The sequence below is a fragment of the Tenebrio molitor genome, chromosome 3, assembly GCF_963966145.1.
Source record: "Tenebrio molitor chromosome 3, icTenMoli1.1, whole genome shotgun sequence".
Taxonomy (NCBI): Eukaryota; Metazoa; Arthropoda; class Insecta; order Coleoptera; family Tenebrionidae; genus Tenebrio; species Tenebrio molitor.
In genome coordinates, this window is record NC_091048.1 from 20,325,162 (window position 1) to 20,341,840 (window position 16,679).

The 16,679-nt window shown below is 35.9% G+C and overlaps 1 long non-coding RNA gene across 1 annotated transcript; it reads right to left on the bottom strand.

The window, feature by feature from the left end:
* Window positions 1-9,328: 9,328 nt before the first annotated feature.
* LOC138126972 (uncharacterized) lies at window positions 9,329-10,241 on the bottom strand. The gene is made up of 2 exons (XR_011158030.1): window positions 9,743-10,241; window positions 9,329-9,680 (listed from the first exon to the last, which is right to left on the bottom strand). It is a non-coding gene; the product is annotated as an uncharacterized lncRNA (long non-coding RNA).
* Between the last annotated feature and the right edge of the window lie 6,438 nt (window positions 10,242-16,679).

The following is a 16,679-nucleotide window of genomic DNA, read 5'->3' on the forward strand; positions in this document are numbered from 1 at the left end:
GACCTCTTGATGTTGTATATTTCGATTTTGCCAAGGCTTTCGATCGGGTGCCAAGAAAGCTTCTTTTATTTAAATTGCAACATATCGGTATCCGGGGCAGTCTTTTTTATTGGCTTGACGCCTTTCTTAGTGATCGTACTTTTAAGGTTAAAGTTGGTGGCGTGCTTAGCGCATCGGAAAAGGTAATAAGTGGGGTTCCACAGGGGTCCGTGCTCGGTCCGTTATTGTTTATAGTTTACACGGCCGACGTCAAATACAGTGTAAGATCGTCATGGGTCATGTATGCTGATGATATGAAGATATATAATGATAGTTTAAATTACCAAATGCTTTCCAATGACATCTCTAACATCAGTAAATGGGCAAGCGATTGGCAGCTTCCACTTAACATTGGGAAATGCACGGTTCTTCATATCGGCGACAAAAACCCGTGTCATGGGTATTATTTGGGTGGTGTGGAACTGCTCAAGTCGAGTTCATGTTTGGATTTGGGAGTTCTGGTAACATCAAATTTGTCATGGTCGGAACATACCTCATATGTGGTCAAGGGGGCGAATAAAATTGTCTATCTTTTGAGCAAAACATTTACTAAGACTACCTTGGCTGTAACTGCTAAGCTTATTAAGTCATATGTTAGGCCAGTTCTGGAGTTCGGTCATGGAGTATGGGCTCCTAATTTAAAACGTGACATTGACTTGTTGGAATCTGTGCAACGACGAGAGACTCGTATCCCTTTCGGTAGAAATCGCCCCGAGTACTCTGAAAGAATTTCCTTAATGAACCTTCCCCTGCTTTCCGACAGACGTAAAAGAGGAGATGTTATATTGGTACATCAAGCGCTGACTGGTGACAAAAATTCCTCCATTAAGCACCTTTTTCCATTAAACGACGGGGGGAGAACTAGAGGGCATGATTTGAAGCTGGCAAAGGACAATTTTCGCACAAGTGCTAGGCAAAACTTCATCACGAATCGAGTGTTCGACGTGTGGAACTCCCTACCTGTAGAAGTAGTTACCAGCAAAACATCTCTTGGCTTTAAATCTCGGTATGACAGTTATGTCACTTCAGTAATTAAGTAAAACGTATTGTGGTTTACTATTGTTTTGGACGCGCGGGCATAACAGGCTCGGCCTCTGCCCGAACGCTTATTTTAATAATAATAATAATAATATGTAATTACCGGCGTCTCGCCTCCACATTTTGCCTTTGTTGTGTTTTTATATTTTGTTCTGTGTCAATGTTAAGGAACTTCCTCACGATATGACATGAGTATAATAATATACCTTTTTGAATTTCAATTACCAATGTGTTCCTTAAATCCAGAACTTTTAAAAAGAAATTGCGGTACTATTCCTGTAGCTGAAATTACAAATGGTAAAATCGAATTTTTTTCTAAACACCAAAGATTTTCATAGCAACGGAGAGCTCTAAATATTTATTAATTTTTGTGTTATATGTCTGTGTTATATTATGCGAATTTGGAACAGCTATATCTAAAAGATATGCTTGCTCTTGTTGTTTATTTAAAATAATAATGTTTGGTCTGTTATGCTTAATATGAATGACAGTTAAAACTGTTCGATCAAAATATAATTTGTAATTGTCATTTTCCAAACAACTTTCTGGTGTATAACTATAATGTGGTTGTGTATTCTTTAATAAATTGAATTTAACAGCTAAATTCATGTGTATAATTTTAGCGAATTTATCATGACGCTTTTTATATTCGCTTTGAGCCAAAACGGTGCAAATCCTACATTTATCAATGATCGATTGCAAACTGCATATGTGTTTTTTATAATTTCTTGTATTTATAACACGATCTTATATCGCAAATATAAAACCCTCCGTCTCAGGGTGAATATTTGATTTCTTAAGCCATGCATGAGAAGCCTGAATATTAATTTCTGGTTGTTCCAGTTCTTTAAAGTATCTCCCATGTAAAGACTTCTGTTTTACGAGTATATTTGCTATAGTGTCATGTATATTTGGCTCAACAATATCTGAAATTATATTATCGGGTATAATATAACTAGTGGTATGATTATTATCGATGATATTATGAGTGAAATTGAGCTGCTTCAATTTCACGAATTTAATATCATCGATGATTAATCATACCACGTGTTATATTCGATGAGACAATATAATGAATGAAATACAAAATTATTCATTTATTTGTCAAACTGACAAATTTCAATATTTCAATCAAAAATCGTAACGACGAAAGTAAATAAGATAATAATTTTTTTGTTTTTTATTATCGCTCTGATAGCCATGCAACTAAGGACTTTTTTCGTTTTCATTGATTCATGATCACGTGATACACTGGCGGCCATTAATTTGGAAACACCGGCCTAATCTAGTTTACTGGATATTTCTAATATTTGATGGTGTAAGCGTTATGTCATGAACTCATGTCACTCATGTCATCGTTGAGCGCATTCAACAGACTGTCGCAGCCGAAATTGATATGTCAATAACATTGTCAAAATGACAAACAATTTACAATAGAAAAATCTTGGTGTTTCCAAATTAATGGCCGCCACTGTACATGAATTATATTGTCACTTAAATTTAAAGGTGTGTAACCTTTATCGGCTGAAACCAAGGCATTAAAAAATGTGTTATCACGAGCTCTAGTGAGGAAATAATTTTTTAGTGTAGCAATTTGATTGTGTTGCAATATTTCTAGATTTGAAAAACCCCTACCACCGTTTTCGCGTGGTAAATTAAATCTTTCAATGGCAGATTTAGGGTGATGTTTACTAAATTTGGTAAAAAGAACACTGGTTTTAATGTTTATATTCTGTAAATTAGTTTTGGACCATTTTACACCAAAAGAATAGGTCAGCAATGGAACAGCATAATGTATAAACTGCTTTAATTAAATTATTACCGTTTAATTTTGATTTTAAAATATATTTAATTCTTAAATAAAATTGTTTTTCTAAATTTTCTTTTATAATTGAATGTTGAATATGATTTGATTGATTAATACCTAAATATTTATAAAATTCTCCTTTATTTGAATTTTTAATGATTTCTCCTTCTTTAGTTATATAATATATTCTAAATTTTCGTAATGACCTCGACATATTGATTGCGTTTTACACTTATCAATACCAAAACTCATCCCAATATCATTTGAGAAATTTTCAGTTATTGTTAGTAAAGATAAAATGTGATTCTTTTTAGATGCATAAAGTTTTATGTCATCCATATAAAGAAGGTGATTTAATTTGGATAGTGTGGTATTATTAAGTCTAATATTGAAACCATATCCACTGCTATTTAATAGATTTGTTAAAGGATTAATAGCTAGACAAAACCATAAAGGACTTAAAGAATCTCCTTGTATTGTCTTTGTTATTCACTAATCATATTTCATTAGCTTTCTGGAATTTCCTTGAGATAAGCACAACGTTCATTCTTCAAACATTTTTACGGTAATTTTTCTGTAATTTCCATAAGTTGAAACATGATAAATATGTATTATAGTCTGTCTCAATTCTAAATTTCCACCAACACTCCATTCTACGTTAGAAATACAACCGGCAACACTGGTTGGTGAAAAATGCGTATTCTTGTATTTGTGAGGTTATTATTCTCTGTGTCGGTCAATTTCCGTTTTTACACCTCGAGATTTTAGAATAAAGGAAAAGAACGCGCTAATCTTTTTACCTCTTCGAAACATTTTACTAGAGCATTTTTCATTTTAGCGTCAAAGTAAACTACGTTGTTTTTGAATCATGTTTATAAAATAATTTTTAACAGTGTTTGTGGTGTAAATTGTTTATTTACATAAAGGTAAACAAAAGTTAACAAAGGCAACAAAGGTTTGTTGTGAGACTCTTGAGGGAGTTCGAATTGATCGGATGATCATATGAATAATGATGATTTCTCATTGTGTGCATTTCTTTTATAGCCTGGCTTAGGATGATGCGACTCGCTCCGACGGCGCGCAGCTGATGATGGCTCTGTAACTGTAATTATGTTTTGTAAATAGTGACATGCAGTTAACCAACATAATGCGATTTAATAAGGCTCAATCCAACCTGTACGGTGTTTACCTGCATGTCACTATTTACAAAACATAATTACAGAGCCAAAAAATTTAATTATTTGACCTTGAGAGGAAAATCCAACGTGAATGGAGTTTAGATGTTTTCATGTAAATTGCAAATAATTATTAAACACAAAATAAATGATTTAAAGTCAGTTTGTTATTTGGAGATTTAAGCATCTTCGGTCAATGTACAAAACTTAGCAATAGAAAATAACTACTGAATGAAGGGTGAGTTAATACTAACTATGGTACTAGTGTGTTAGAAAGCATATAAGTCACGCGAAAAAACAGATAGACCACGAGTTGAAAACGAGTGGTTTACTTTTTTTTAGTAACTAATAGCCGCTAACACACGTGTATCATACATAACTTTATCCAACACCTCCAGAATATGGTTGAAAAATGTGACATTTTTATTTGACAAATTAATTTGATCGACGATGCGAGAATCACTTCAAGTTTGATTTCGATTACCATAGCAAAAAACTGTGTTTAAACAAAAGCAAAACTCCGTAACAAAAATAATTAATTTCAATGAACGCAATGGAAGAAAATATTGGTGTTCCTGCTGAGATTCAAGAAGCAGCTATAAACTAGCATGTTCGAATTTAATACCGAAGAACTCTTAAAATGCTTATAAAAGCAATTTCGTCTGTGTAATCGCTGTATGGAAGACAGGAATTACATACTAATGGTATAAACGACAAACGTTTTAGATCACTAGTGACTTATGCGCCACTTTATTTGTTTAAAATCACCATAATTATTGTCCTATTATACCGGGTGTTTTTGAAGTTGAAGCGTTCCTTGTAACACGAGGTACTATACATTATTCTTAAGAATTTTAGCCTAAATCTTCTTAGTAAAATGTTTGTATTAACGGAGATATTGTATATTGTATATTTTTATTGTTTTCTAAAATTTTGAGTCCGGTCCTGTCTATTTCTCCGGGGGATTAGAAACTCCGCACGGATTCAGGTAAAGGGATTAAAGGTGCATGAATGTCGGCACGTTCCAAAAATTGGCCTTTTTTGGGTGCACTAAACTCCGCACGAAGGACAGTTAATGTGAAAATTTTCCCAAAGAGAATATTCTTTCATTTCCTTCACCAACAGTAGGTAAGTCTAAACGCCTTTTGCAGGTTTTATTTATACACCTCCAGCGCGATTCACTTGAACCAAGCACATGATGGAAATTAAACATGTAATTTTCACACACAATTTGGGCCGGTTGTACCAAATTACACTGAACTTCGGTTCAATTGAACTACAGTTTATTACTGAACCGGGTTTATTTAATAGACGCGTTGTACATCTCTTGTTCACAGTAAGATCACTTGAGCGACCGTTTTCGTCAAAATTAGTTATGTTGGTAGAATCAGACCCAGGTTACTCGCGTAAAACAGTTTAAATTTGTCATTGCCGACAACTGTGACATTTGTCTGTGAATGTGTTTTATGTCGATTTTTCACAATGAGTACTAATAAAAGGTCCACCAATTTTTCTACGACTTTGGGCACAGGAGGAGGACCGGCCAAAAAAACAAATAGTACTATTACAGATACTGAAGAAATAATCAAAGAAATAATTGGAGACCAATTAACAGGACGCACTTCCAAATATAACAGCGATACGGTAGGTAGGTACTCAGTGTCTATCTAAACTTTGAGGTCTTCTTTTACAATATTTATTTTGGCTTCCAGAAGAAGATTTGGTTATTGAAAATTCTATTGCTAATCTATCGTCCGAGATTGATGCAACACTTCCATTATTATTTCAACAAGCTCTAGAAAATCTTCATCTTCATCATATTGTGGTATCCACTCCATGTTATTATTTTAACGTATAAATTGTGAACTATCAAATAAATGTCAAAATGATACTGATCCATCCTTGATCGATAGATATCAGTCGATCACTGAAAACCAAGTTCAATGCTTACACAACCCTCAGTCACCGTTCGTACAACAAAATGATCTAACTTTAATCTAGACTGGGAGATAAACTGAAGTTAAACCTATTTGGTATAATTGTCCGTTTACTCTAAGGTTATATTGGGGCCGTAGAATTATCCCATTGTGTAAAAGTTGATTTGTCTACAATAGAAAACATTTTGTGATTGTAAACAGCAGGTAAACCCGGCTGGTTGTTTCGTTCAGAGTGGGACTGAGGCAAATTTGTCGAAATATGAATTCCAATTTATAAATTTTGGTTTTTAGAGATTATGTTGAAAAATAAGCTATGAAGGTCTAGTCACAAGGGGGTGTTCTAATTATGTTAAGGAGACCAGTGAATTAACCAGGGTACCATATACTTCGGTTCAGAAAATAATAAAACTAAACATTCTTCCTTAAACCGGACCTTGTACATCCACCCAACAGCTTTTAAAATTTGATTTATTGCAGGGGCGCGTGGCTTCTGAAACTCACACAAAGGGGCAGCTTATTGGGAGGTAACTACTTTTACGGCCCTAATATAACCTTAGAGTAAACGGACAATTATACAACCGGCCCTTTGAGTTTTACCTCGTTGACTAGTGGTTAAGGCTAGGGCCACACTACAGACTTTTCATCGGCCGACAGTTTAGTTGGTTGCTTAATAAGTATGAGGACTTATGTGAGTGCGCACACTAAAGCGATTGTAGTCGGCCGACAGATTGATCGAAAAATAGTTGGAATTTCCTTTCAACAAGAAAGTTGTCCAACTATTGATAGAGCATGGTGTACAATGCGAGTGCGCACATTCACCGACTATCTGGTCGGTGATCCACACATATTATGCGTGCAGTGGCTCTCTGCAGTGCAAAAATTTTGATTTTTAATTTATGATTATGAAAGTAATAAAATATATTGAACCAAAGGATATTTTAAACCTATGTCAAATCTCATATGTATTTAATTAATATCGCGTAAGATTTATTAAGATACCAACAAAAGTAAGAAATATTCCAGCAAAAAATGAGACGTGCTTTATTATTTAAATATCTATAATTCAGAATTAAACTAGATTCCTTTACACATATTTTTATGCGTTAATACTAAAGTAAAGACGCAGTCGGAACGCGCCACTATGAACTATGACAATAACAGTTAATAATTATTCGTTATTTTTGTTCATTACCAAAAAGTGAAAAAAGACCATGAATTCGAATGAACTTTCAAATTCTATTAGGACCCCTCATAAAGTTTAGATTTTTGTTTGTTTTTTACTTTCTCCTTTATTGCTCCGACACGTTTTTTTTTAAACCACCTTTGCAATCCCTTTTTTATTGCTGTCTTCTCCGCCTTCACATTACCCTTATTGCTTAATTAATGACCCGTTATTAGAATTGAAGAAATTGAAAAAAGACCAGCTTCATGTAGTAAATCAGCAGTGAGTCCTCGCACAGTGCAAAAATTTTGATTTTTAATTTATGATTATGAAAGGTATTCGATATGTTGAACTAAAGGATATCTTTATCCTATGTCAGATGTCATATTTAATTAAAATCGCATAAGCAGTCGGCCGATTAATAGTCGACTGTCTGCGCACCAACGCCACCAACAGCCAACCAAACAGTTTAGTTTGCCTGATGTGCGCGGAAGCTACCCAATCGGACTAAATTATCGGCCAATTATTTAGTCTGTAGTGTGGCCCTAGCCTTAACGTATGGGATACATCTTTTAAAACAAACGGCTCACATAAAACTAACGAAAAAGTTTAAAATAGTTCAAAAACGTTTAATAAACTTAAAATCTTATCATTTTTCCAAAAACCCTTCTAAGGATTACCTACCGGGCGCTGCGCCGCCCGTCCAGATTACCTGTGCCCGACCGGTGCCGAGTTTCGTTTTGAGATTATCAACCATAATTTTATGACACCCCGCTGGTTAGGGACCTGTGCGGAGTTTCATGCCGCCCATTTCTCCGCTGTCCTTGATTAATAATAATAACTGACGTGGCCCAGGATGGTATCTTCCCGGAAATCGCTCTGCGTATACTCTCCGGACGCCGCAGCTGCATTCTGAGAACGTGATAACATTGCCCATACATTAGCAACATATCTGTGAGCTCATTATTTTCCTAATAATAAAGCCATTCCGACTAATTAGATGACAACTCTAACAGTATTTTTGATTAACGTCCATGCTCATTTGATTTTTTTTTTTTTTCAATTCTAATTTCTAACCATGGCCAACTGTATCAAAACGCTAAGCGCTTATTATGGCCGTCCCACTCGATGATTTCTCCGTAAGAAAAATTGTTCTTGACATTTAAAAAAATCGTACGTACAGTAGAGACTTCAAGTGACGATTATTTTAATTAAAAGACAACGGATGACAGAAACGTCTTTTTTTTCTGTAATTGGTTATGTCCTATTCTTGGTTATGTCCATGTTAAATATTTATAAGTAAATAAATTAACTGCAAGTGTTAATTGCATGCAGTAACAAAATAATAAAAATAGTAAAAGTGTAAAATAAGAAACATATAATAGGTAAGGTGTTGTGTCAATAGCTTAAAAACCATAAAAAAACGAACTCCAATTGCTTCAAAATATCAGACATAACCTCAAATTGTTTTAATTCGAATTTAGTATTTTTCTGTGTGTTGTTGGATAATATGACTCGTGTCAGCATTAGAATAAGTGAGCACATCAAAAAGATTGTCACCTATGAAAAAAATTCAACAAGACAATGGTACCTAAATTTCCTAGAATGGAACAAAATTTTCATGGTTGCAGAGGATAACCCAAATGGACTTAATAAATACAAAGATTGGCCGACCCAGCTAGCAAATAAGTTACCAAGAGCCAACAAGTCGTTTACCAAAAAGAAACATTCTGTTTAAAGGAAAATCCATACGGGAGGAACACACAGGATGAGATCCTAAATTTGTAATAATAGTTATTTACACAATTAGTGGGATAAAAGCAATATTACAGGATTCGAGTGTGAAGATTGCAGATGACGAGGGCGTTAGCCCGAGTTCATCTGTAATCACACGAGTTTCCTGTAATATGCTTTAGCCCACGTGTTATGTACAAAATTTTATCTAAGACCGCCCCGAATTAAAAAAAAAGGTAAATCTAATTTATTTCCGCCACTTTCATTACACCACTCAGTGGAATAATGACTTACTTATCCCACTGAGTGGAGTAATGAAGCTCACTTATCCCACTGAGTGGAGTAATGCAATGCGTCCGGTAATGAAGTTCCTTATTCCGCTCAAATGAGTGGGATAAGTGTCATTTATCCCACGGGATTAGATAAAAGCTTTAAAAATGTATCGACACGTTTATTTACCTTTAAATGTACACTTTTCTATGAAAATAAAAAGATTTTTCAGTATTAAAATGGTGTTTGGAAATAGCGACCTACGGTTATAACGACCGAATTTCGCCGGTCCCTTCCACGTCGTCATAAACGATATATACTGTATATGGTTTGGATAATACCAAATCTGAAACCATTGGTGAAAGACCTTGCACAGCCAACAAAATGCTCTGCTATGTTATCCACCGGTTATCAACTAGATACACAATTGCTGCAGGGTACTTTTTCCATTCAACATTAACAACGGCACAATTTTCACAGATTATGGTTTCATTGTTCTTTAGCTTGTTACTGACAATCTGCATCAAATGTAGCTTAATTCAAAAATCTTTGCAGCGGAACGTTAAAAAATCATATTGACCTTTTTTTTTCACTATTTCTAAGTTTTGATTAGATACTAGGTGCGTTCGGATACTACCTCGGAGATGCAAGCACAAATTTAATAGACTTGAACAGCTGATTGGAGATCAATCTGAAATAAACGAACGAAAATAAGGTAGGTAATTGTTCACTTTAACTACTTCTGGAATTTTCGCGTTTTTTCTGGCCAGACATCCTTAGGGCGTCCTCCTACATCGTTTCCCACCACTCAAACCTTGTGCAAATGCCCGTTTTTCTCTCTTGTTCCAAATACCACATAAACATAACCAGATATAACCCTACTATTGTGACAGGCGCCAAAATCTCAACATCCTCGGTCGAAATACTCCTAGCAAATCGAGCTTCCTCTAATGACTCTGACGTCTAATATCCGAACGATTTAGATTTACGTCAATTTGCTCATTTTACAATAACCGAATGATTTTGACGTAAATTAGCATAAAAATTATATAAACGAACGCAGCTACTGTCAATACTGTCATTGTGACGAATTTCGGTTTCAAATCAGTTCCTAATGTTAATTTCGGGGGCGCCACTGTACGTACGCTCCAGGGCCTTATTGTATCTTCATTGCCGTACACATTTTACTAAGGTGATTTTGGCTAAAACTCTTTAGAACAACGCATACTATTTATTACATGTTAAAAGGAACGCCTCAACTTCGAAAACACCCTGTATATGAGGTGTTGGATGCGTTTTGCTAACGGAAGACATTCCAGTGTGAATGTTATTAGGCGTTTTGAGAGAAAAATAAATGTCACTATGATAACCACATACGGTAGTTTTTAGTTACCTATTGCGTTGCTGCCATTTTCATTTTCACTTTCTCGGAGTTTTTTCTTTAACTGAAAGCTGCAGAAAAATTTTGTTACAAAATCTGGGTCTATGTTATGCTATGCTATGCTACTAAAACACCTGTCCGTCCTTTTTGACACACCCGATATATGAGGTGTTGGATAAATTAATAAATTAGTAACAGAAAACAAACGAACCAAAAAAAAAAAAACAAATGGAAATTCATATAAAGATAAAAAACTAATTTGATGTTTATGTTTTAATTACAGTAGAGTCTCGATAATATGAACATACCATAACGTGAACGTCCAAAAACGTGAACAGAAGGTTTGAAATTTAGGTATTCCAAAACGTGAACGTCAAGGCTTTTCATACTCTAAAACATGAACAATAAAAAAATGATACCGACTTTGAAGAAGTTTAGGCTCTTAAAAATTTGCTTGAAAAGGGCACCATACTCTCAACTAAACAAACTTTTCGGCAAAGTAATTTATTGGACTTTTTTTTTAATTTGGCGTCGAAGTTGGCGTTGAAGAGTCAATTGTGAATGAACCATTCGTGTTAAAAACACTTCTTTTTCAAACTGCAGATTAAAAACACATAGAACGGAAAAAAAGAGGTTAGATTTGTCTGCGTATTCCATAACGTGAACTTTTCGAAAACGTGAACACCGCCTGCATTAATTGGTTCACGTTATCGAGACTCTACTGTATTACATATATTGAGGAAAAAACAAATGTCGATGTAAAAATTAAAGTGAACTGAACAGAATTTTTTAATTTTTTATTTATTTGTCTTATCTGTTTTATCAGTTATGTGATTATCTAACGTTAGCATTAATATTACTTATCAAAATTTTTGTTTTCACGTACTATTGCGAGCAAAAAAAGTGAAACATCAAAGTCATTATCATGACGTTTGGCGTGAACTAACCAATACATGGTCCTAACCTCACTTTGAATTTGTATGTATGTATGTATGCAATTCAAAAACGCGAGTGAAACGTGCGTTTTAAAGGCCCACGAGTGCCAAAAAAGGCCCAGTTTACACACGAACGAGTTGAATACAACGTTTTTTTTGTTCTACGAACCTCTTAAAGGCTCCGAATCGCTTAAAATCTTTAAAATTAGTTTGACGTTTCGTTTTGACAAGTTGTGACATTTATCAAAATCCGCTCACACAGGAGAAAATTCTCAAATTCTGACAGTGTCGAACAAAAATAGTATATTATGATACAAGTTTATAAGGTAGCCTTTAAATTATTACCCAATAGTTTCCAATTTAGTGCCCAAGTGTCAATCGAATTAATAGCGATTTATTTTCATTCTTTCGAAATTTTCAACATCCAAATTGGAGAAATGACTTTTTGTAAACCAGATATTATTACATATTATAAAGTCAAATTATTTTCAGAATGCTCAAAAAGGCCAATGCTTTTTGGATGATTGTGAAGCACAAGTGCGCGAAATCTACGTTCGCGGTTAACTGTTACGTTTACGAAATGTCATTTTAAAGTTAGTGAGTTCAATTAAATTTGACTCCCCGTGCCATTTAAAAAAAAGCCTTGTATCTTCAAAATAAATGATGTTAGAAAATTGAAATAAATATCAGAGGATAAAATTTAAACACTTCTAACTATGTGCCAACTTTCAACAAGCTCTGCTAAACCGTTCTGAAAATATTTAGCTGTATCCATAGTTTTTAGCGATCCTGTATAACTGCATGCAGGGTCATTATAAATGATTGTACCATCGTAGTAGGCGTTGGCGAGCGTTGGTGGCTAAATTGAATATGCCGCAAGCTTGATAACATGAGTGAGACTAACATCGCCGATAGCTGGCGCTACTGGCGGTAGTGGAAATCTGTCTATTGTTTGTCTAACGTTGCGAAGCTGGCGGCACATCCAAAATTTGTGTGGGTTTTCAACGCCAACTGCAATGGGACAATCATTGACCCTGTACTAATTGCCATTAGTTAGACTCTGTTTTGAATAAAAAAGACAACATTGCTAAAATAACTCTTGAGAATTAGGGATTGTTTTGAGCATATATGTTTACATTACTAAGAAAAAAAAACCTCTTTCAACTGAATATCAAAAGTTAAAAATTTGCACAAAAAATATTTTTGGTCGTTTTGTTTTAATTAATACCTCTTAACAGGGTCATCACAGAATCCTAAAAAAACCTACATATGTACAATGACAGTGTACCACACATTAAATTTAGTACAAACAAATTTCAAATTATTCTTTAGTTTCTGTTTTATACGACTGTCCTATTTTAGTTGACTCATGCTGTATAGGCGATGATTTTTTCTCTCTAATCCATTCATAAGATTTTTGACAACTTTTTCGCCTAAGCATTTTTCTACTCCTTGAGAAGTTTTTCCCGTATAAATTTGAAATCTCCAGTATCCAGATTTATCAGCAGAATATTTGCAGTATACAACAGGAACAACTTGGGATCCAATACAGAACCTTGAGGAACCCCACTCAGAACGTCAAAGAAGTCACTAAGTACTCCATTAACTTTAAGGGCAAATTTACGGTTGGAAAGAAAACGTGCGATCCACGCAAGTATAAGCTAGTGCGTTATCTCTTGACATGCGAGGTGCGCGGTGGGAGGAGTTTGGCAGGGAGAAGGAGAACTATCGGCAAAGATCGGTTCAGCAGCAATTCAAAAACGGCGATTTTTTAGAACGGGTGGGAGTCGTTCGTGACTAGTCGTCTGAATTTGGTCTTCTGCGCAACTTTTACTCGCGTGTCAAGAGATAACGCACCAGCTCTAGTCGTCCACTAATACCCTGCGTCTTCAATTTGGCAGTCAATAAGTTTATTGGGACTTTATCGAAAGCCTTGGCAAAATCCAAGTAAACCACATCAATACTTATCCAAATCAATAAGGGAAGACCAATCGTTCAGACAAAACAACAAATTTGTTTCAACAGATTTTCCTTTCCTGAAACCACATTGCTCCTTCGGTATAATTGCAAACTCTGAGGTAAAACTGTCAAGCTTATCAACTATTATGGACTCCATAATTTTGACCACCGAGGAAGTCAAGCTTATGGGCCTGTAATTATTCGCCTCCAATCTATTACCGCTTTTGTGAATGGGAGTAATGTACGCAGTTCTCCAGTCGCAAGGTAACGTAGATAATGCCGGCGCTACACGATGACTCCAACGTTGGACCGAACATTTGAGAGAAATACGTTCGACAGTTGGTGCGGCAAATGTACCGGCTATACGGTGTAGCGAATGTTTGATCCAAAAAGTGTGGTACAAACGTTTGTCCGGTTTGTCTAGAGTAGGAGATATCATAGAAGATGCAGACGTTGCAACTACAACCGTAGCTGCAAATTTCGCTTTTAAGGGTTACGGTGCCGACAAAGGCATCCAGACATAAAATTTACAACCGATTTTGGCCTTAGCGAACGGTGCTTCCGACGTTCCGTTGAAATTATTTAAAAACAAAAATTCTTCATTTATCGAACCTGTTCGGACCATTTCCACTACAATACAATACACACCTGTGAAATACAAATGAAGCACTTTGCGCTACACCTAGTAGCCTAGTACGCCCAGAACAGCCACCTAGAAATTGAAAACTGCTTTGAAGTTCGAACAAGTCGTGTAGCCGTGCATCAAACCGAATGTTTTCGTCAAACGTTTGGAAGAAGTCCTTTGACGCGGTCAAGTATACCGACAACAGCTGGAACGTGATCCAACGCGAACGTTGGATGCTCAACATCTGTCGTTCGTGGATTGAAGATCGGCCACACCATGCGACGCACTATCAACCCTCCAGAATTGGAGGGTGTTCGTAGCATTGTGTAGCACCGGCATAAGTGGAACGACTGTTCCATTAGAAGACTCAGCGGGAAAGACAATGGATGGCTACAGTTTCTCAGAATGAAGGTGAGATATTTGGTGCGATTCTGTTTTAAAATTTACCAATATTGCAGTATAACAATGTTGTAGTTGCTATGATATGAAGCTGTTGATTGGTTGGATCTATGCAAAATCAATATTGTTCAATAACAATCTTGCTAAATTTTGAAACAGAATCGCTCTAATTGTCAGGACTAGGGCAAGACGTGGGCTTTATCGTTTGAAGCTCACTAAGTATGGAGTCACGATCGAAACTAACATCAGTAATTAACCGTCCAGGTATTACTGCGTGACCAGGTAACTTAGACTGACTCAAGGTATGATTATAAATATGAGAAAAGGTGTGAGCAAATAGATTCGCAGTTTCATAATCCGAGGTAGTTAACGTATCATCCGCACGTTTTAGTGTAAATTCTTTGGCGTCAGTGGTCAGAACGCGTCTGACAAACTTAAAGAGTGTCTTAGGATTACCAGAATTTACTATGCGTTCCTCGTAACCCTTTTTAGCTAGTTTTATTTGTTTTGATAGGTTGTTAGACAGCTTTCTGTGAGATTCATAATCTTCAATAGATAAGGATCTTCTAAACTTTCGCCATAAAGACTTTTTTTGCCTTATTAATGCGAAAATTTTGGAATTCAATCAACGCTTCGAAGGATTAGTTATGTATGTTTTGGAAACTGAACACTCGAGCTGCCATATGAGCAAAATATTGCGAAACTTAAGCCAGTTATCATCCAAAGAGTCAGAATAAAGCTCGTTTTCCCAATCAACTGATGAAAGCAAATGATTGAGCTTTTCAAAATCAAGGAAAGTATTCGTAACAGATGTTTTCTTAGGGGAAATGTTGATGGCAACTTGAATATTAAACTCTAGTAGAACATAGTCGGATTTCCCCACCGGCGGAAGATAATTCAAGTTAGTCGCAAGATCAAGATTAGCAATGAAAATTAAATCAAGCAGACTAGGGTTTTGTCCGTAGCATGAGTGTTCAGTAGAAGATCAACCAGAGGAGCATCTGCAGAAAAAAACCGGGAATCAAAACAAAGAGGCCACGTCAGGTATGGGAAAATGAAATCGCCAGCTACAATAACATGTTTATACAGGGTTATTATAAATGTTTGTAGTCGAAGTAGGCGTAAAAACTGAATGTAAAATTTATGGTTGCCGCTCCACATAGAAAACATCAAAATGATGTGAATAAGTGAGTACGGTGTATACACATTTAACGGTGTGTTCACACACAGGAATTAAATTGGGTGCAAAACAACTCAATATTTTTAGGATTCGTTGCAAAACAACTTAAAATTTTTGGATTCAATCGTTAATTAAAAAACCACACCGCACTTTTCATCTAAAAAATGACAGACAGCGACAAAAATTGACAGTTCACATGAAAGCGGCAAAAATGTAATAACATGGGCATGGCCTGCTTCGACTACAATCATTTATAATAACCCTGTATTTAAGAAACAGATTGGTAAGGAAGAGAAATATCTCGTGGTCACATTCTATAAAGGAGTTCGACGGACGATAGACGCAACCGACAACAAATGAAAAGTTATGTAAGGTTATCAACAAAAATATTCCCTCGGAACTGTGAAAAGTGCAGGGCAGTATATTGACCTTAAACTGATAGAAAACATAGTCCATAAGGTAAACGCAAACGCCTCCACCCCTGGAACCGACTCTATCACGACGATAGACGGTGTAGCCCGGTGGGTTGACAAAAGAGTCGTCGTGATACTCACTAAGCCACGTCTCAGTAACCAAGAAAATATGGGGCGAACCAGAAAGTACACTAGTTAAGAGCTCGTTAAATTTAGCCAGCAAACTATTTAAGTTTGAGTAATAACAATTCCAGTTGCTGAGACATGACAGAGGGTTTCCACAAAAATTCAGAAGCACTCGGGACAATGGTTGCTATCAGACAACGAGGATGTCTTGCTTTAGCTTGTTAATGGAAGTCCTGTAAGCGGGACACCCAGTATCCCAAGCAGCATGTGCTACATCAAGGTTCAGATTTTTAGATTTGTTTAAACGGACACAGTTGGTGCATTTCAAGGTCTCGGACTTGCAGGACTTCACATCATGATCCAAAGAGCACCTGGGACAAGAGCGAACGTTAGAGCAGCTTCGCGAAGAGTGGTTGAAATCGTTGCAATTGAAACATCGACTCACCTCTAAAGCATCGTAAACCACACAGTGGTCGTAGCACACAAGTCCACTTCGCTT